This window comes from Neofelis nebulosa, chromosome 2, assembly GCF_028018385.1.
Source record: "Neofelis nebulosa isolate mNeoNeb1 chromosome 2, mNeoNeb1.pri, whole genome shotgun sequence".
NCBI lineage: Eukaryota > Metazoa > Chordata > Mammalia > Carnivora > Felidae > Neofelis > Neofelis nebulosa.
In genome coordinates this window covers 111,805,230-111,824,800 of record NC_080783.1, presented here as the reverse complement: position 1 = coordinate 111,824,800, position 19,571 = coordinate 111,805,230, and the positions used below count along the sequence as shown (strand labels likewise).

At 44.7% G+C, this 19,571-nt stretch overlaps 1 long non-coding RNA gene across 1 annotated transcript; it reads right to left on the bottom strand.

Moving 5' to 3' along the window:
• Positions 1-7,790: 7,790 nt before the first annotated feature.
• Positions 7,791-11,683, bottom strand: LOC131493129 (uncharacterized). The gene is made up of 4 exons (XR_009252479.1): positions 11,508-11,683; positions 8,505-8,568; positions 8,214-8,420; positions 7,791-7,951 (listed from the first exon to the last, which is right to left on the bottom strand). It is a non-coding gene; the product is annotated as an uncharacterized LOC131493129 (long non-coding RNA).
• Positions 11,684-19,571: the final 7,888 nt, after the last annotated feature.

Here is a 19,571-nt window from a genome sequence, read left to right as displayed (position 1 = left end):
AAAGATAGCTAACATACACCAATACCAGAAGAGTGCTCTAATTGCTGCCCCCTCCCCCACAAAGAATCAGAACTGGGTCTCAGGTCCACTGTAAAGAACTAGGGAGAGTCTGCCCTGAGAGGGGAAGAGAGTGGAAGTTGAGGAGAAAATCAACTGTACTTCTACAGACTAGCAGAAAACAACTGGAAATTAAAATATGTATTTAAAAAATCATTTATTGTGCCATTCAAAATGTCATATACTTAGGGATAAATCTAACAGAATATGTGAAAAATTTGTATGCTAAAAATTCTCAAACTGATGAGAGAAATTAAATAAGACCTAAAACAATGGAGAAATGTAATGTGTGGATTGGAAGACTCAACATTGTTCAAATGGCATTTAACCCCAGATTGATCCAAATTCAAGGCAAACTCATTAAGAACCTCTAGAATTAGCAAGCCGATTCTAAAAATTTTATTGAAAAGCAGATCTTAGAATAACCACGAACACTTTTTGAAAAAAAGAGGGCCAGAGAGAGAAGAAATTTGGAGGAATCTCACACTTGACCTAAATACTTACTCTATAGTAATCAATACCATGTGGTCTTGGCATAAGGATAGGCAACAGAGAGCAATAGATAGGATTGGGAGTGCATAAAAAGGCCCACACGTATATGATCAATTGATCTGCAACCAGCATGCCAAATAATTCAACAGGGAAAGGATAGTCTCTCCAGCAAATGATCCTGGAACAACTGGATGTCTGCGTTTTAAAATGCATCATGACTCCTGCATCATATGCACACAACAAATAACTGAAATGAAGCATAAAACAAAATGTAAAACCAAAAGCTAAAACCCAAAAGAGAAAACATAGGAGAAAAATCTCTGGGTCCTTGGATTAGTCAATAATGTTTTAAATGAGACTTAAAAATCATACACCACAAATGAAAAAAAATGATTTATTAGACTTCGTCAAAATTAAAATCTGTTTTTGAAAGATACCATTTAAAAAAAATTAAAAGTCAGGCCACAGACTGGAATACATACAGATATATATCTATATCTATACCTGTATCTATCTATCTAATCTGATAAAGAACCTTTCAGAATAAATAAAGGATATTTATAAGTCTGTAATAAGAAAACTCAATTTTTAAAGATGGGCAAACTATTTTAACAGGCACTTCACCAAAAAAAGATATATGAATGGCACACAAAAATGCACAATAGCATTCTTCATTAGGGAAATGTATTGGTTTTCTCAGACTGCCATCACAAATAACACAGACCAGGTGGCTTGAACAACAGCAATTTACATCTCACAGTTCTGGAGGATCCAAGGCCAGGATCAAGGTGCCAGCAGGGTCAGTTTTTCTGAGGCTTCTCTCTCTGGCTTGCAGACAGCCTTCTTGCATGTCCTCACCTGGCCTTTCCTCTATATGTGTGCATCCCTGGTGTCTCTTAATATGTTCAAATTTCCCCCTCTTACAGGGACACAAGTCAGATTGGATTAGGGCCACACTAACAGCCTCATTTTAACTTAATCACCCCTTTAAAGGTCCTATCACCCAACGCAGTTACACTCTGAGATACTGGAGGTTAGGACTTCAACATAAGGATTTGGTGGGGAGACACAATTCAGTCAATACAGGAAATTACGTTAAAACTACCATGAAATACCATTCATTATTAGAATGGCTACTAGAATAGCTAAAATTATAAAGAATAATCATAACAAATATCAGCAAGAACGTGGAACAACTAGAATTCTCATATCTTGCTGGTGGGAATGAAAATAGTACATCCCCTTTGGAAAACAGTTTGGCAGATACTTGTAAAGTTAAACATATACTTACAACCTAGCAATTCAACGCTGTACATTTGCTCAGAAGAAGGGAAAGCATTTGTCCTCATAAAGATCAGCTTCACTCATAACAGCCAAAAAGTGAAAGCAATCCAAATGTCCATCTACTAATGAATCCATAAATATCTATGACATATGCAAACAACAGAATATTATTTAGCAATTCAGCAATACAAAGAAATGAACTATTGATATATGCAATGGCATGGATGAATCACACAAATATTGTTGAGTGCATGAAAGGAATCAAACACAAAATGGTAATATTGTGAGTTAACATTTATCTGACATTCTGGAAAAGGCAAAATAAAGAAAAAGAAATGAGATCAGTCATTGCTAAGAGCTAGGATGGGAGGAGGGCATTGATTGCAAAACGTTGTAAAGGAACTTTTTGGGGTGATAGAAATGTTCTATACCTTGGTGATAGTAGTTACAGGACTGTATACTCATCAAAATTCAATAAAATATATACTTTAAATGAATAAATGTTACTGTTGGCAAATTCGACATCAGCAACTCAGAATTCTAAAAATCAGCAAGTTGAAGAAGGATACAGTAGGTATGTTACATTTGCATTAATAATAATCATAAAAGCTATAAATTTAATGAGTCAAATGTCCAACCAAAGAGGTTAGAAAAATAATCGCAAAATATACCCAAAAAGGAAGAAAGGAAACAAGAGCAATAACTACAGAAATAGTGCAACAGAAAATAGTGTTTTTAAAAAATCCAAAGTTGTTTCATTGAAAGAGCTAATAAAATAGACAAATTTCTGACAAGCATAATCAAAAATTAATAAAAGGAGGCATTAAAAACCTCAGGATTGATAATGGGACATAACTACAGATAACAGCAAAAGTCTAAAAATAGTAAAGCAAATAACTTACAAATTTCTAGTAAAATAATACTTAACCAAATAGGCTCAAAAAGAATAAAAAGCTTTAAAAAACCTGTATCACTAAAAGAATTAAAACATTAGATTAAAATCTTCTCTTAGATCATCAGACCCAGATGGTGAGAAAGAATCCCTAACACCAAGCCCTTGTGAAGCCCCTGTGTGGAGAGGCAAGGACACACGGTGGGGGAGCCCTCTGGACAGTGGGGGCCAGAGGTGGTGTGTGAGAGGACAGGGTTGTGTCCTCCAATGCTCCTCAAGCCTCTAAGGATTCTGGTCTTATCCCTGAGAACAACAAGACATTGGATGGTTTTAAGAATGGGGATGAGGTGCTCAGACTTGTACTTTCAAATGATGGCTCCAGTGACTTGTAGAGAACAGCTGAGCCAGACAAGAGCAAGGAGAAGGGGGAGGCCAAACAGGGGCTGCAGATCAGGTCAGAGAGAGCAGGACTTGTACTGGGGAGGTGGCCATTCAGTGGACAGAGAAGCCAATGCCCCATCCCTTTCCTGAAGTGTCTATCAGTAGTGATGCCAGTGGGTGCAGACTCATGCCACATGGAAGTCTCCAGGGCATCACTATTAGAAATGACACCTAGAAAAAGTAGGAACAAGGGATTCCCTTCTGCTTTCTGAGGATGAGGCCAATGAATTAGCTAGTTGTTCACCTGCAGAGTAGAGAACAAAGTTTAAAAGAGCTGGAACACAGGGTCAAAAGACAGGTGAAATATGAGGAAAAGTGGGCATGGCTGATGGAAAACTGGACACTGGATCTCCCAGGGGTATCTCCCAATAGAGGCATGAGGCACCAGAGGTGTTCCCTGCCTGGAGCGCACCCCCAGTAAGGGTCTGCAGCTGCCACTGCCGTGGCAGAGATGGAGGGAGATCTGTGTCCTCCCTAGTGGCAGAGCTAGGTTTAATCAATCCTGATGCTTAACACAGGACTAGAAAAAGAGAAAGCAATCTACTTTCCTTTATGCCTGCTGTGTGCTAGTCATGTATCATCATTAGCATGTTCCACTAGTGCTCATCTGAGTACCCAGTTCCTAAAACAACCCTATAAGATAGATTCCCTATTTACAGGTGAGAAAAATGCAAGCTCAGAGAGCTTAATTGACCTACCTAAGGGTCCCAAGTGCTGAATAGAGGAGCTGAAGGTCTAACTCAATCCCAAGCTGTTTCCATAATATCACACAGTGTATCAGCCAAGATTCTCCAGAGAAACAGAACCAACAGGAGAGACATTTACAATAAGGAGCTGGCTCATGTGACTATGGAGTCTACAAATCCAAAATCTGTAGAGTAGAAAATGCTGTAGAACCAAGAGCTGATGTCCCAGTTCCATGGCTATCTGGCATGAAGAATTCTGTCTTACTGGGGAGGGGATGGTCAGGCTTTTGTTCTGTTTCAAGACTTAAACTGATTGTACGAGGCCTACCCACACTATGAAGGGCAACTGCTTTCATCTCATCAAAAAACACCTCACAGAAACACCCAGAATACTGTCTGACCAAATATCTGAATGCTGTGTCCCAGCAAAACTGACACACACATATGCATTTCACCATCACATACAACCTCTCATAAACATTTTTAAGTGAATACATGAAGAATTGCTTATTTGGAAAAAGCTGCATTGCTGCTCAGATAATAGCCACATATTTCCATTGAAACTTTACTATGCAGGTTCCAAAAAATTCAGAAATCAAATAATAGTCCAGCAAAACCTAGACAGCAGCGTCCAATTGCTCAATCCATGAAGAGAGCCTCTACTCAAGAGGGAAATAATAAGACAGTTTCCAAGCCTTTTGGCAGCAGCAACAAAGAATTGCTAATTACAAACTATTCACACAGTCTTCAAATGAAGGCAGCAGGACTGTGGGTAATTGTTAGCTTTACCCACCCTGCCTGTGACCCCCCTGGGAGACAGGGTACAGGTCTCCATGGGCTGAACCTGGCACTTGCTCTGAACATCCCAGAAAACACTCTCTCCTTCAGGCTCCACACTAAACAAGGCTTACTCTCCTTCTGGGTCATCCTGTGAGCTGTGCAAGGGTCCCTGTGGTAGCTCACAAATGCTGCAAAAGAAAGAGCATGAATCCTAGAAGGGAAGAGACCTGTGTCTGTCCATGACAGTTGTAAAGATTCCTCCAGGGAGGGGAAGTGCAAAGGGGAGGCTTAGATCGTGGCCACCAAGTTGTGAAGAAGGCAAAGGGGAAGGAAGGAACCCTCAGAAAAGCTGGCAGCCCGTGGGAGGGAGGAGGGCAGAAACTGTCAGCAAGCAGAAGGCCTATCATTAGGATAATTATTATTATTTATTAAACATTTAGGAAGTGCCAGCCATGTGCTAGCTATTGTCACAATCCAATCATAGAATTAGATCCAATCCCTCTAGAAAAGTCTATCTAATGAGGTGGGATGAACAAAGACAAAGGGGCTGTGCTAAAGATGTATTGTAGGTGAGGAAAGGACACTCCATCCAGGCGGAGCTAGCCTCACGCCTCCAGAAAACCCCTCTCTTCTTCCCAGGGACTCAGAGACCCGTGTAGAGAAGTTGGTCATGTGCCTGCCTACTTCTCAGCTTTAGCCAACATCCCACCATGCCTTGGCCACACACACCAGAACCACTTTGTAATTCTTGTCTTCAGGCCACTCACATACTGATGCTTCAGCTCTGCAGCCAGCAGTACCCAGCAAGCCATGAAGCTTCCTTCAGCATGGTCAATGGGCCATTCTACTTGGCCAGACTCTTGCCAGGGGCCAGAGTTTGGGAAACAAAGGTGAATTTCTGCCTGCCAAGCCCTCACTGCTTGTGGAGAATCTTTTAGCTTGTCCCTAGGAGAGTCTATCCTTGGTCTATAGGCAAACAGACCCAAGAGTTTAAGACATGACAATCCTCCCTGAGGGAAGACCTCCAGAGAGTACGGCCATGCTGGCCTCATGCATTCAACTGGCATCACTCCTTCACACATCTAAGGACTGGCAAACCCAACACGCTCTAAAGAGATGTTCAGGATGACACCCGTCTCTGCAAAGCAGGCTTAGCTTAACATATATTTGCAAATCTGTAGCTCTGAGGTGACATTAGTTCATTTCCAGAGTTTAGCTATAAAAAACAGACTGAGTTATGGTGTGTTAGGTCTCAAGCAAATTCACACTGGCCTCTATTAAACTGTATGAGGTTAAGAAATATATTGGATTCTGGGGGCATATATTCTGCTAGCCAAAATTACACACTAGCCATTTGTCATATCTGTGTGGGCGTTCTTAAATCAAGGCTCTAAAGGTGAATGCATTGGTTGGAATTATATCACCAATGTCTGTCATGACACAATTCATGGTGGCAGGAAGAGGGGGTCTTGATGGGAGTCCCTTCCAATCATCTCTGCAGAACAGCACAGACTCAGGTGTCTATCACAGGGAAGCCAAGTAGCAAACAATCCCCATCACAGTAAATCATTTTGTTAAATGAACCAAGTAAATCCCCAGCAACGCAATATTAAAGTTGCAAATGTATTCACTGGAAAAGCAGAAGGTGAGCAGGTTCCCACAGAAAAGGGAAACTGCCCAGACGCTACTGAGCAGAAGGGAGTATGCTTCTCTCAGCCTTCCATCAACACTCAGAGCTACATGCATACTCTTGATTCTGAAGCCTATTTTCCCAACACATGCAGATCTTCCAGCACCCACACAACAGCCACCGCAGACCATATGCTCAGAATGTCAGAACTGGGAGGGATCAGAGTCCAGCCCCCTGATTTTTCAGACTGACACACTAAGGCATTACAATGGGGGGGGGGGGCAGGCCCTTAGGCTTCCTCTCATGGAGAAGTCACATCATGTACCCCCTCCCTGCATCCCTGTTTGCCCATGGAATCAGTTGGAATGGATGGCCAGGGCTGCTTTAGAAGAAGACAGCAGTGATCCTCAGGAAGACATTCTTTTCTACCCAGGAGTGAACGAACTGCCACCACCTCTCCTCCCCCTGCTCCTCCTCCATCTTGCTGGGAGCTCAGAGAAAGTCATCAGAGCCAGGACCCCCACGTCAGACCTGTGAATCCACTTACACAGACAGCTCAGCCACTGCTTCCAAGTTACCCAGCTTATTATGGGCACCGTCTGTATGAACAGCTATAACACAAACACACATGCACACATGTATGCACACACGCAAGCACTCTTCCAGGAACACTTGTCAGAACCTGAAGGTAAGACTGGAGCCATCCATTTCCTCCTCATATTTTATATTGACTATAACATACTTTAAAACACTTAAGAAGAGTGTACCAGAAGTCAACTTTAGTCTATACCCTTGGGTGCTTAGGTAGCATTAAAGGGACCCTAATCAGAAACAGAAACAATTACAAAGATATCACTAAGTCTGAACCAGGTGACACTTAGTTAGCAAAGTGTATGTTAGAAGTAGACTTTTATTGGTGGGATAAAAGCTTAATATATGGGATTGGCTACAAAAACAGGTCACACCACCTTTGCACATAGAGTTGTGAAAGGCCTGTAGGTGAGGGAAGAAATGTAGCAGTGTCCTCCAGTCAGGGGACATGACTGGGCAGCAAGAGGCCAGCATTTCTGAAACAGTGAATGAGGAGGGGCACTCTCAAAGCTCAAAACAGGAGCAGGTGCCTGCTCACCTGTCCTCTCACAGCCTGGGAAAATGACCCACAGTCAGCAGAGTTGAACCAGACTCCTGGAGAGGACCTGGCCCTCAGGTTTCAGGATCTTAAGCTGCTTGGTTAGAGATACACCCATCCCTTCCTTGGCAAGATCAGGGGACTGCCAAAGTGTTGCTTACAACAGCTTCACTCCATGGCCCCTTGACCTGTAGGGTCTTCTGCTACACAACGTTCATTTTTAGGTGGTCCCAGACCCTTCCCTGGGATGATAGCCTGAATTCCAGATCCAATGGAGACAACTTTATGAGGAGGAAGATGGTCCTCTGAAGTTGTCTTCCCCTTTTGCCAGAAGGAGGCCTTAATGCAGCCCTCATTCTGACCTCTTTTCAGGAGGGCAGCCTGCAGGTAACTTGCCTACAGAGGTTCTGCTTACCTCTCAAGTTGGTGAAAAGGGAAGATAAGTCCTTCCCATAGGAAAGGATGAAGAGATACTGCATGATGGCCAGGCCACTTCCAGGATTTGCCAACTGAATGTGAGACCAGCCAGGGTGCTCATATGCTTCCTTCAGTACTTTTAGCTGTTCAAATGGAGACACAAAGTGGAGAATAAGGTTTAATCACAGCTGTGGATTTTTTGAGCTGTGGAAAGGAAATATTGACTCCAGGTGGGCCAGAAAGAAGGCCATCCTGAGCAGAGGGATGGAGCAATGCTGTCCACTGAGTATATCTTCCAATCATACCACAGCATGCTCCCCACCCCACCTGCTCTTTTACATAGTTTACTGGATGCTCCTCCCATTTAGAGCCTTGAGTTCTTTAGGGAGTGGGGCTGGGACTCACCTGTAATCAATAAAATGCAGTGGACATGATTTCCCAGGATTGGTCAAAAAAGGGCCTGTTGGGCTGGACCCAGGCCATGAGAGCCCTTAGTGCAGCCACATGAAACACCTGCCATCTTCTATGGCTCCTCCTGGAGGCCTCCAGATGATTCCAGCCTTAGCCTACCCCTTCTCACAGCAGGGATGCAGGACCAGATTGCCCAGGAATCTAAGGAAGATAAGTAATGCCGCTGGCCAGAGGGCTTCTCTGCCCTCATTTGGGCTTAGGAGCAGAGGCACAGCTGGCGCTCACCTGGCATGAAGGCTGGGTCTCCCAATGGCACCTCCCCATCTGGTCCCATGTGAGAACTGGCGAGCTGGGACAGAAGGCAGTAATTCAAACAGATCATGAAAAGGGCTTTGCTGTTGTCACCCTGAATTTCTCCCTTTGGGGGTGTCTCCACATGTCTTATTTCTATGAGGTCTCAAATGTCTTATTTCTGTGGGTGGGTGACATGTCTGCAGAGTGGCTTGTGCCCAGGCTTCAGGTCCAAGCCAGATCTCAGAGACACACTCCTAAGTCAGAGAAGCATCACCTGCACCCACCTGCTCCTTCTCTTTTCCTTCTGTTAAAAGAGAAAAAGAAGCAACAGGCTCCAAATTGAGTAACTTGTGCTAAGCCCATGTCACCACACCAAGACTTAATGTCTAACCTAATTGCAGTTTCAGCCTCTCCAGGAATATAATTGTAACCAGTCAGTCTGGAATCTTCTGGTCGGCACTAGTGAGGTAATCCACCTGATAGAACCCTGCTGTCCCCAAAGGCAGTTGACCTTGCCTGAAAGAATTCTTTTTTTTCTAATAATTTCCTTATCCCACCTCCTTCTGCCTGAAAAGGCTTCCATTTTGTACAGTTCCTCCAGGCTCCTTCTGATGTGAGATTGTTGAGCCCAACAGTCATGGAAGAATTCTTGAGACATTTTACAGTGTAAAAAGGTGATTTTATTAAAGCACAGGGACAGAACCCATGGGCAGAAAGGGCTGCATTACAAGTGTGAAGAGTGATTATATAGGGTTTTCTATCCTATGGAGGGGAAGGTGACATTAGGGTTCCAAGAAACTGAGTCTATAGGTTTGTGAAGGTTAGAGTTCTAATTATTCTCAAGATTGTGCTTTTCTTTTTTTTATATTTATTTATTTTTCAGAGAAAGAGAGACAGAGCACGAGCAGTGGAGGGGCAGAGAGGGAGGGAGACACAGAATCTGAAGTAGGCTCAAGGCTCTGAGCTGTCAGCACAGAGCCCGATACAGGGTCTGAACCCACAAACCCCAAGATCATGACCTGAGCCAAAGTAGGATGCTTAACCGACTGAGCCACCTAGACACCTCTTATTTGTTTTCCTTAAGTTTATTTATTGGCAGGGGGCGGGTGCAGGGAGGGCAGCAGAGAGAGAGGGAAAAAGAATCTAAAGCAAGGTCTGGCTATTAGCACAGAGCCCAATGCTAAGCTTGATCTCACAAACTGTAAGATCAAAACCTGAGCTGAAATTAAGAGTCAGACCCTCAGTCAGTTCACTGAGCCACCCACTCGCCCCAAGATTGTGCTTTTCTTGTAAATCAGTAAGACCCTGACAAACTGAGTTTCACATCCTTCATGACTGTGATCTTTATCAGCCGACCATTTGTTTTTCCTTTCTTTCTTCTTGGGCAGTCATGAGTGCCTAGAGAATGTCACACACATCCCACCTTGGGGTGGGGGGCAGTTTGTGGAGTATTAGTTTGCCTTTATCCCTCAGCTTGCCTTTTGTTATCTCATCATTTCCCCCACTGAACAATTTTGACCTTTAAATTTTTAAGGTTGTTGAAGACAGAAAGTCCCATCTTGTGTAGCTTCTTCCTGCTGAATAAGGGCATAGAGATGTCCCTACTTATGGGTCAACATTGGAAGTCAGGGGACATATAGGGGAGTTAATAAGGTGGAGGCAGCTGAGTCCAATGTGGACAGCAAAGAAGTATCTCTGTGGGTGGTAAGACCCATCTGTTGATGTGAAGTTAACATAGTGAAGTAGTCTCAGTACCAAGTGGAAAAACATTGAAAAAGGCAACATATTAGGACCAGTATGGCTATAAGAATGAGAAGCCCAGCAAAGAGACCCTTAATAGTTGACAGCAGTCCTCCCCTAAACCAGGAACTTGACCAGTCATTGAAAGAGAGGGAAGGATTCTATAGAGCCTCAATTTGAGTATTCACATCAGTTAGTAATCATGTCACATTTCTGTGATAATCTGGAGTATATTCATATTACTCTGTTTTCATGAAGCGTAGGTTCCTGCTTGAGCTGCAGCCAGGATATCAAGGTTTTGGAGGACCACATTTTGAATTTGTGGGTGACTACGAGTTGGATCTGGTTAAAGGTGGCCAATGTATGGTTGGCTAAAGCCTCTATTTGCAATTTTATATCAATAGAGGTGGATCCTGGGACAAATATGGCTAAGGGATAAACCATCAAGAAGCCCTCTTTGTTTGATGTCTAACTTTAACAATATCCTAATTACGAGGAATCGTTGGCAAGTGGGAGAAGATTTGCCTGGGAATGTGGGCATCCTCAAGTGCATCATCCAATCCAATCATATGGAAATGGGGCCATCCATTATCTCCACAGGTCCACAGTTAGCCCCATGGAGTGGGGTATGCTCCAGCTTTTAAGGAGCAGTTTTGTCATCCAGCCACACAGAATTGGTCAAGGTGATAGCTGAGTTATACGTTACCGGGAAATCCATCCCATTTTCCAGCTGTTCAAATAATCATATGCCCATGGGGTCCTGTTATTATCCCCACAGAATAACAAGCAAGACATTTGTCTACACATGAGCTATTGTGGCAGTTTCTCTGAAGTTTATCTCAAGTTGTCTAGCTTAGGCAAACAGCAAACATTTCAAGACCATCAGATCTAGAATTTGGCATCTGCAAAGATGTATTATTGAAACATAATTTTTCTCTCCAAAATCACCCTTATTTCCAAAGATAGCCAAATCAAGACTAATTTGTTGGAAAAATAAGTTCAATTTTATCAAATGCCTAAGTATTTTCATTAGCTCATCAAGAATGGTAATTGATCACATAGAACTTTTAGAATTGGCTTTGTTGGAGCTTTTTATAAGGAATCTTGATTGAACTTTTAGTAGCTTCTCTGGATCAAAAGCCAAGCCAAATATTTGCCAGCAATCCCTGTGGATTTGGGTGAATTCCTCTTCTCAAGACCCCCCAAATATCCTAAAGTTCCTGCACCTGCCAAGAAGTGACATTCTTTACTCACCTGGTAAGGCTGCTGGGACTCTGTAAGCAAGGTGTCAGGCCAACATTTCCAAGAGCCTCCATGTTTCATAAAAGTCAACCTTAGTTTCTTAAAACTGCATGGTCATATCTGAGTCTATGTATATTTCTCAAACATGACATTCCAGTCAGAAGCCTTGGTAATATAACAGATGTTTCCAGTGGTGTCCTGTTACAAGGAGAACAGATTCTCATTGAACTTATGCAAACAGCTGTAATTGCCATGAAAGAAAGAATATTCACTGAGCACTTCTGACTTTCAGAGTATTCAGATAGAGAGAAAAGGTAAATACTTCAATTTGTTCACAAAGCAATGTTTTATCCTATCATAATCTGGAAGAGCAAACACAGAAACAGCAATGTTTCAAACAAGAGTCACAAAACTAGAATCATCTTCCTCAGTTCATTATAATATAGCTGACAAGGAAATCCAGTTATTTCTGTGACACTTCAATAATCAGAAAGTTCAGTGACGACCTATTGCCAAAACATTATCATTATTTGTTCGACTGCTTTCCAAACAACTTAACATACCACATAAACAAGACTAATTGGTCAAAGAATTCATTTACAATTCACATCTTGGGAAAGTTTGTTAAAACACTCAGAAAGTTATAAAGCACATGCCTACATAGGATTATGGATCATTATAAAACTTAAAATTTAATTATTTATTTAACCAAAGTGGCAATAAGAGATTCCAAAGGCATATATGAAGGGTATATAGTTGTTAGCAAAGCTTAGCTCCTTTAACATTGAGAAGTTTTAACTATCTTAAGTAACCAAAGACCTGATAAAGACAAAACATAGAAACTTTGGTTTTCCAGGCAAAGAAAAGAGAAAAAACTTTGTTTACATTTTTTTATCAAGTGCAAACCAACAATCCAAGAAAACTTTGTCTTTTTAATAGAAAGTAAAGCAGAATTTCAATCTTATACCAGTGTACTTTTAAAATATTTTCATTTCAACTTTAGTCCATCCTAACTGCATATAAAACTCCTTTCCAAAGATTTCCCTTCACAAATCTTCTACAACTTTCTTTTTTATTCAGATTTTGTCTCAAGCCTTTTCTTTCCAAACAGCTAGTCTCATTTTAGGACAGAATTACTTCATTTTACCTTGACAAAAATGTATTCCCATTTCTTACATCTTTATCTACACATCACCTATTCTTTTACATACTGAGTTGCTTTCCTTATTTCCGTTGGTCTTAATTACATTTAGCAGAAATTTAACTCTTAGAAACCTTAGTCTCCAGTGAAAACTAACTAGATGTGGAGGGGATCACATTAGACCAATGAGGGGGAAACCTCACATGGGAGTCTTAAGATTGGTACCTGCCCTGGGGACTTAGGTGGCTGTCCTGTGCCCAAGACAACTTTGAATAAGTACAGAAACAAAGAGAGAGCATCTAGTTTCTGGGTCTTATTACCATTCTGGTCAGGGTACCACCTTCCAGCCGAAAAACAGGCTTTCTCCTCCCCCTAGAGCAGCCATGAGCTAGAGGATTGCAGCCTGAGCAATCGACAGGAAAGTGTTTCAATAAGACCGTACTCCTCAAAAAGACCCTTGGAATGAAAGTAAGGAAGAGGAAGTAGTCACTAAGTTTGCATCAAAGCTCGAAGCCCAGATGAAGGAAGATGTAGAATCCCTGTATCAGGGCCACCAAAATATGATGTGGGAGCATTGGGCCCAATGGTCAAGAAAGAATTCTTGGGACATTTTATAGTGCAAAAAGGTGATTTTATCAAAGCACAGGGACAGAACCTGTACACACTCCTCAAAGTGTGAGGAGTGACTGATTATGTAAGGTTTTCTATCCTATGGAGGGGAAGGTGACATTAGGGCTCCAGCACACTGAGTCTATAGGTTTCTGCAGTTCTGACTATTCTCAAGATTGTGCTTCTGTTGTAAATCATTAAGACCTAACAAGCTGATAGAGCTTCATGTCCTTCATGACTGTGATCTATATCAGTTGACCAGTGGCTTTTTCCTTTCTTTGTTCTTGGGCAGTCATGAGTGTCTGAGAAATGTCACACACACCCCACTCCCACCTGGAGGGGACAGTATGTGGAGTGTCAGTTTGCCCTTTGCCCTCAATCTCATCCCTTCCTTTCTGCTAGATGGAATGTTGCTTGATTCATGAGTCCTTGAATAAAGTCAATCAGATCTTTTCATTCACTCAAATGAATTTTGCTTTTTAACCCCTCCCTTCCATATAATTAACAAAGGCTTCCTCTGTCACCAGTGCTCCACAGAGCAACCTCAAACCTGAACACACAGGGTGGGTGCCTGATGACCTGGCCATGTTCATTCTGCTCAGGAGAAGCTGGACTCAAATCACCAGGCCCAAGTACCAGTAACATGAGTAACACACTGTTTTCCCAAGATAAAACCAAACTCCCTAATGAAAGGAGGCCCCTGTAGGATGCACTCCTTGTTTTCTGGTACAAAAAAACCAGGGGATGACCTCAGGGCCACTTGGGACTCCAGCTCTTTCTCACCAAAGAGCATGAGGACAGAAGAGGAGATCCTATCTGAAATGCATTGATCCTTCTCTGCTTTTGTCCCAAGAAATCCCTGTAGGGGTGATCCTTACAATGAACATTTGGATCTAAAAGCAAACTGCCATTTCAAAAGTTACCAGCACATTCTGCATTTGTAGAGGAGACAGGAATTAACCTCGAGGTGCAACTGCCCCCTTTGTTCCAGGGAAACCCTGGGTGGCTCTTTTAGTTATGCAAATATGAGGCTGAGGTGGTGAATGCCCACCCACTGCCCTGGGGGAGACTCAATACAGCAACTGATTCTGAATGCAGAATGTGAGCTGGGTTTAGAGACAGAGTACTCTTCAGTTAGAGAAGTGAGTGTGTGTGTGTGTGTGTGTGTGTGTGTGTGTGTGTGTTTCTAAAAGCCTGCCAGCATCCCACCCAGCTGGGCTCAGTGAGGCCCCATGATGTATTCCTATTTATGACGGAATGAGATACAGACAAAGAAGCAGAAACTCTGCAAGTATGTGACTGCTTCCTTGAGGTCCTGGACTTTTACTAACAGAATACAAGGCCCCTCCCCCACCTCCTCATCAATCTGGAGAGGAGCCTGGGCCAGGGGTTAGTATTTGGAGAGGTAAGTCCAAGGGAAGAACTGCCCCTCTCTAGGAGAAGGGTCAGTTTGCTCTGGATTGACATGTGCAGAGATGTCTGAGACAGGATGAATGAGCTCTGCCTTGCAGTAGGGAGGTCAAGGTCTCAGCCAGAGAGAGGCTTTAGACCTGGAGGTTAGACCTAGCGAAAAACAACAGAAGAGACTGGATTTCAACCCCTGCTTGGCCAGCGCCTGTGCAGTGAAAAACCTGCCCACCAGGACAGGACTGCCTTGATGGTGAGGAGATGGGGACATGGAGTTAAGAAGCCCCTTTAGAATCAAACCATAATAGCTTTTGAAAGCCAGGTCTCAGTCTTGTGTCTTCTCTAAATTTTTTGTGGAAAAGGAAAGAGAGAAAGCCCAGACAGAGCAATTCTCATGTTCACCTCCACAAAACCATTTATCTCCATTGTGTAATTTTCCCTGGCGACTGAATCTGACCCCAACTAATTAGCACTTTTGCAGTAAGCCAACTAGTTCTTGGAAAGAACAAATAAATTGTATGCATGCTCACGTGTGTGTGTGTGTGTGTGTGTGCGCGTGTGACCCTCCTCATAGCAGGACAGGGAGGGGTAGATGCGGAAGGGGGCAGGGGAGGGGAGAGGAGGAGCCTGGTGGGGTGATAGCAGGCACAGCACAGAGAAGCATGGAGTTGTCCAATCCTCATTCAGAGGCAGTGAAAATCCAAGAAGGAAAATGAAACAAAGAACAGATTTCCCAGTTGGGCATGCAAGCACAGGAGTCCCACAATGATTAATGATGCGAACAGACCACAGAGACTTCTCAGGTTTCTGTGCAAATGAAAAGAAAAATTTGAAAATGTGGCTGAAACCCAAACCCCAAATGTCAGTGTAATCTGAGGAGACTCTGCTCAGAGCAGGGAGAAAATCAGTCTCTGGGGGGCATAACGTGGACATCCTGAGAGTTGCTGCCTGAGCTCAGACTGAACTAAGGGGTTTGTGGAATAGGATTCCCCACCATGGGTGGGGCTCAGGGCAGCAACAGCAGAGAAGCTTCTGGAACATTTACTGAGCACTGGCAACACAGTGCCTCCCCGACCAGGGAACACAGGGAAACCTCAGGAAACCTGAACTTGGGGCATCTAAGGATAGAATTTCAGGAGACCCCTGAATGTGGGAACAGGGGAACAAAAACATTTTATCTTTTTTTTCACCAAGCTCTAAGTGAAATCAGCACTTCCTTTCATCATGAATATGAGCAACAAACTAGAGTAAGGTTATCAGTACCGTGACTGCCACCTGAAGAAGTCACTGGTATTTTCCTCTCACGCAGCAGGTGCCACAGACATCTCAAAATATCCTTCACCTACCTCATCATTACTTTGAAACTATGGTAATCATTAGACCCGTGCTAATCTTCTATACAACATGTTAATTGAGAAACACAGATGCTGCTGGAACTCAAACGTGCCTTTTAAATGTTTTGATAACTGTATTTCAATATAACTGGCTTCCTTTATAACCCTATGAATTTTATCTGATGCCTTTAAAACCATTATTTGAGAAGGGAACCATAAGCTTCACCACACTGCTAAAGGTAGTTACAACTGCACAGAGTGGTTACAAGGCCAGGCTAACTCTTGCATATTGCTTTGTCTAATCCTCATGACATGTTTTGAACAAGATGTGAGCAAGCTCAGGCTGCCCACCTGTGGTGGGGCAGAGTCACAGAGTTGGCTCACTCCAGTGCCGAGGCCAGTCCACCGGTACCCACGGCATCTTCCGGAGTGCACTGCTCCATTGCTGCTTCCTCTTCTCCCCTCCTGTGGGATCACCCACCCTCCCACTTTGCCAAGGCCAGCTCTGCTTCCCTCCAGAACTCCCATGGACCAGAGCTGGGAAGTATTTGAGATGAGTAAGGGGCTTAAATGGTCTGTGAATCTTGCTAAGGACTCAACCTGTGAGTTAAAAGACTTTTGGAACTAGGAGATTTTTAACAATGCCCAATAAGGGGGGAAGGCTGGTCCACACAAGCACTGAACTCTGGTCTGTTTTCTCAGCCTCCACCACTAGACTGCTTGCTCCAAGGTTACTAGGACTGTGTCTGTGGCGTTTGCCATTGTTCTTCAGGTGGCTAGTAGGCAGCGGCATACAGGAGGAGCTGTGACACTGTGGCTGAGTAAACGAATGAATGGATGACTGATGAACTCATTTCATCCGTGGGTAATGTGTATTTTTTAAATGGCACCACAATCTCTTTCAAAACACATCTTTTTCTTCCAATGTGTTTTTGGTTCTTTTACATCAAGAAAGTGGGGGCTGTGTTTCCATTGCCTTGCATCTGGAAATGTCTGTGACTACAGGGAAGTGACACAAGGCAATTTCCAAAGCTAGGTCATAAAACGCAATACCACTTCCACCTGGTCCCAGACGGAACCCACTACCATGCTGTGAGGAAGCCCAGACAAGCCACATGAGAGGCCACATGCACATGGTGCATCCACAGCCCTAGCCGAGGCCCAAGCCCACAGCAGTATCACCTGCCGAGCATGTGAGCAACCGGCCTTCAGTGACTTCAGCCTCCATCTTTAAGCCTCCTGGGCCAGCCCCCAGACATCATGGAACAGAGACAGGCCATCCCCACCATGTGCTGCCTGAACTCCTGACCCACAGAGTCATGGGCATGACTAAAGGGGGTCGTATGCCGCTAAGTTTGGGGGACTACTTATGCAGCATGGATAACTGGCAGAGGTTCCAAGGTGAGTGAGCCAGGGGCCCAGGCCTGGAAGGACTACACCTGAGAAGGAATGTAGGGGGACCGGAGGGGGGCATTGAGGGTGGCACGCTGGGGTTCCTGCCTGGGAGACACCTGGATAGTTGTCTGGAGACCATGGCTGGGTGAACGAGAGAGGCAGTTCTGGGGAAGGGAGGAGAAGGTGGTAGGAGGGCAGCAGGGGCTAGACCAGGACCCTCCAGGGCAGGGGCAGTGCCAAGAACCTGAGCCTGGAGAGCCCTGTGGCCACAGATCTAGTGCTCCAGAGTAAGACAGGAAGCTCTGCTCACGGGCCCAGGGGCACATGGCACTGCCAGGTATGAGGGCTGCTCAGAACCAAAGAAGCCCCAGAAGAGACCACTGGGGATGGAGGGCAGAGAAGTGTGCAGCCTCCACCTTCCCCAGGCAGCTCTTTCCCTCCACGGACACATCTGTATAGCAGCCTGAGTGCCTTGGCTCCCAGGACCCAGAGGGAGCCGAGGCAGGGGCCTCTTAGGCACCAAGACATTCAAGAGGGCACTTGGGAGCTGACAAACCCAAGCCTGTCCTGGCTGGGTTGCCCTGGCCATCTCTGAGCCTCAGCAGATTATCAGTAAAGGGTGATGTCACCATCTTGCCAAGATCAGAAAAGACTTTTGTGCCAAGTCACCCTTGCAGGGCCTGACTGGCGCTCAGTGCTTGCTTATTTCCTTCTCTTCCTGAGAACCAAAGAAGTCAGGGTAGGGAAGAGGAAAACAGCAGCCCAGGAGATCCTGCCGTAGGGGCAGGAATGTGCCAGGACCTCAGGGTCAGTGTAGCCCCTTGGGGCAGGCCACCCAGCTGGAAGGAGTTTATTTAGCAGAGCTGAGGGTCCACTGAAGAGAGTACGTGGCGTGGTGGTGCGGGCTATCCCTCTATCTCCACAGAGAGCAGCTGAGTGTGTGGTCAGCCAGGCTGTGTGTTCCTAATGAGCAGCATATTTCCACAGGCTGGATCCTTGACCCTCCTGCCTGGGGAAGTGCTGCCACGTCCCCCTCCCCACTCCCTCCTCACACATTCCTGAGCCCTCAGCACAACTTCTGGGAAGGGCTATGGATGAGGCACTCTCTCCATGAGCTATCCCACATGGCCACCTTCTCGAACTCCATTGTCCTACCTAGCATCCCTTTGCTATGTACCCTTTGCCATCTGCAAAGTGCCATCCCATTACTTCATGTCTCATGACCCCATGACTCTGGCGTGTTCACTTTGACTTAATCGTTTTAACACCCAGGCTGCATACTGTGTTGGCAAACCTGAGAGTCTCTGCAGTTGGGAATGAGTCAGAGCTATGGTCCCCAGCACAGCAGAGCTCATGGGCCTGCACAAGCCAACTAGAAGAAGAAGGGAGAGAAAAGTCACGGAGAGCAAAAGGGCCAGATGCTACAATAGGCAGGTGACTGAGCAGCAGCAGGGAAGCTGCTCTGTGTAGTCTCCCCAGTGGCAGCCTCCGCTGCTCTCGAGCCAGTAGCAAGGAAACATCTCAGCTCACATGCAGCTCACCCACCAGGACCGACAGAACCGGCAGGAGACTGATGTTGCCACAGCTCCTGGGAACAGCTAAGAGGCAGTGGGGATTAATACTGCAGACACTGACTCTCTTCCCAAGCATCCTGATGCTGGCACGACAGCCATCACCTCACTTCAAGTTTCCTTGGGAGAAGGGAGAACCTGGTCCTTCTCACAGAGTTGGATTCAGATTCCTTTAAGAACATTTTTCCTTCTAAGAAAAACATACAACAGGAAGCTAGCTGTTCCTAGGAGGAGGGATAGTGTCTTCCACCAGGAAGGAGACCCCTACCCACTCTGCCAAGTGTGCTGAACCCCTTCACAGCACTGTTAACTCGTGCCAGCAAAAGCCTGGACCCACACGCACATGCAGAGGTCTCTGGGGAAGGTAACATTTTCACTAATGAAGTATTGTCCCCACTGCCCCTTGATTTGCTTCACAGCCCTGCTTTGTTTCCAATGTGCATTAGTTTTCTACTGCTACTAGTATTGGGGGGTCCCCAGGACCTCTCTCAGTTGATAAGTCACTACAAGGACTCACAAAACTCAAAAAAGCTGTTGATGCCCACATTTAGGGGGTGTTGCCATGATAGGATATGCGTCAAAATCAACACAGGGTAAAGGCAACAAGGTGGCTCCAGGA